The following is a 3,077-nucleotide window of genomic DNA, read 5'->3' as shown; positions in this document are numbered from 1 at the left end:
GAAAACGTTTCCATGCCCCAACAACTAAGCATTTGGGATATATCCCTCATGGTTGAGAAGAATGATGACTCTTCATCATATGCATATTTTTCATTGATTTTAGTCTTATTTATCTTTAACCATTACTTAATTTAAGGAGATATTTGATATATTTTGTTGATTTTAGTTTTTTTAATTTAATGAAATGTTTATGTTCTTATTTGCTTGATTAAGTAGAGATTTTTCGTAGTTTTGCGTTGTTACTTTGTTTTAGTGCAGTGCTGAATTTTGGTGAGAAATCAACATGACCTATGTGGCGTATTTCAGCCATATATGCAGTTTTAGATGTCCAATTGGAGTCAAACCAAGTGTAAATGAAATCTAAGATACATAGCTACAACTTGCATTAAGACACCAGAGCCAAATTCAGACTCAAAAAAGGAGACAAATGTAGAAAACATCAACCAGAAGAAGATGTGCGCCTGAAGCGCAGCAGCTGCGCTTGGGGTGCATTTCCGGACCAGTGACACTGTCCAAGCGCGCCTGGAGCGCAAATCCTGCGTCTGGGGCGCACGACGCGCATCAGCTTTCATTAAAATGCTTTTTTTTCTTTCACTTTCTAGGCATCTTGTTTACTATTGGGAAGTTGAGAGACTTGTGCCCTAGCATAGAAACTCAAAGACGACCATTTCTAACACCATTGGAGCAGTTTTATCAAGAATCATTCATGATTTTTTCTTGTAATTCTTCTCTAATCTCTATCTTTTTTATCTATGTCATGAGTAACTAAACCCCATTTTTTAGGGATGAATGTAACAAGATGAAACCCTTATTTTTATGATTTGATTTCTAGTTACATGAATGAGTTTATTGAATTATTTTTCTCATCTTTGTGCTTAATGCTTTTTATTGCTCGATCAAAATTAAAACGTTATGCGATTCGTAGTTTGAAACGAGAGTGGCCTTTATGGATGCTTGAGATAAGAAATTCATGAATTTGTAGTCTAGGGATATATGCAGATCATGAAACCAATTAAATTAGTTGCAAAGACAATAGTTTAAAAAGAGAATTCATGTACGGTAATGCTTAATTCTAATCTTAAATCTACTAAGGAATTAGGGGTTACTTTGCAATTAAATGTTCTTTCACTAAGACATTAGGGCAAGAATAATAAAGAGAATTCGGTAATAATTCAATAAAGGAATTCAATAACTAGAATCAAATTAGACACCAAAGTTGGATTCGAAGTGAAACTCATCCCTGACATTTTTCTCATTATAAAGGGTCAATTTTACTATTGTTGTTAATTTTAAATATTATTTCAATCAATTTGAGAACCTTTTGTTCAATTGTAGTAATTAAATATAATTCAATAGTAAAACGCAATCCTTGAGTTTGACACTCGGTACTACCGTTTTATTATTACTTGCAATGATTCAGTACACTTGCTAAAACGCTATCAAAGAATAAAAATTCTCTTGTAAATGACTAGTCTATTTAGTCACCAAAGAATGAGTCTCAGGTGTCCGCATAAAGATCTACATGTCATCCCGTCTTTTCCTTTGTACCACTATTTTTGTTCTTCAAAATTTCTCCTTCTAACACAAGAGCATTTTGTTCAATTTTCTTCAGGGAAAGAATAATAAAGAGCATTTGGTAATAATTCAATAAAGGAATTCAATAACTAGAATCAAATTAGACACCAAAGTTGGATTCGAAGTGAAACTCATCCCTGACATTTTTCTCATTATAAAGGGTCAATTTTACTATTGTTGTTAATTTTAAATATTATTTCAATCAATTTGAGAACCTTTTGTTCAATTGTAGTAATTAAATATAATTCAATAGTAAAACGCAATCCTTGAGTTTGACACTCGGTACTACCGTTTTATTATTACTTGCAATGATTCAGTACACTTGCTAAAACGCTATCAAAGAATAAAAATTCTCTTGTAAATGACTAGTCTATTTAGTCACCAAAGAATGAGTCTCAGGTGTCCGCATAAAGATCTACATGTCATCCCGTCTTTTCCTTTGTACCACTATTTTTGTTCTTCAAAATTTCTCCTTCTAACACAAGAGCATTTTGTTCAATTTTCTTCCAAAACCAATTACTAACTTATTTTCAAGATTCTTACAATTACTAACTTATCCTCAAGATTCTTACAATGAACATCAAATTTATTAAATGAAGTTTGATTAGTCAAGCAGAATTCACTTAAAATATTTTTGGGTTGAGAGTTGTAATCAATTTTATGAACTTAATGCTCTTTGTGCTCTATATGTGAAATAAAACCATACTCCTCACACTGGTCACTTTGATGATCCTTTCCACAAAAATAACAAGATGTATAAGGTTCACAATTGTCATTTCAGAGACAATTGTTGTATGACTTCTTTTATGAAATAAATATTTCTATATAATGACTTTAACTTGATATGGATATAGTCATTCGTAGATACAGAAGTATACACTACAAGAAAAACTATTATTACCTACGGCAAATTTTATCTTTACCCACGGACTGTCCATAGGTAACGTCAAATTACCCACGGATTACCTACGGACACGAGTTCCTAGGTAAATCGCTCGTAGGAAAATATTTACCGACAGACAAGCTGTGGGACACACTTACTTAGGGATTGTCCGTGGGTAATATGACCCACTGAGTCTCCGTGGGTAACGTTACTCATAGATTTTCCGTAGATAAAATAGTTGATAGTTATCGACGGAAACGCCGTAAGTTACATTACCCACAGATCATCCGTGACAAAATCTACTATTTTATATTTGATAATGATAATTTTATCCATGAATTGTCCGTGGGTAATGAAAAAATGATTTTAATTCTATTTTTGTTTTTTTACAGTTTCCTGTATTTTTTAATATATATTTAAAATTAATTGTAAGCATATTAAACATCATTGTCAAAACAAAGTGAAATATTATGTAAATAGTGTTTTCAAATTACACCTCCTGACTGCCACAAGTTTCAAAATAAGAGCAACTTGCACTACCATAAGTTTCAAAATACACATAACCATAAGTTTCAAAATACACATTGTCACTACCATAAGTTTCAAAGTACTACTATAC

The sequence above is a fragment of the Cicer arietinum genome, chromosome 2 (assembly GCF_000331145.2).
Source record: "Cicer arietinum cultivar CDC Frontier isolate Library 1 chromosome 2, Cicar.CDCFrontier_v2.0, whole genome shotgun sequence".
Classification (NCBI taxonomy): Eukaryota; Viridiplantae; Streptophyta; class Magnoliopsida; order Fabales; family Fabaceae; genus Cicer; species Cicer arietinum.
Note: the sequence above shows the minus strand (reverse complement) of the source record.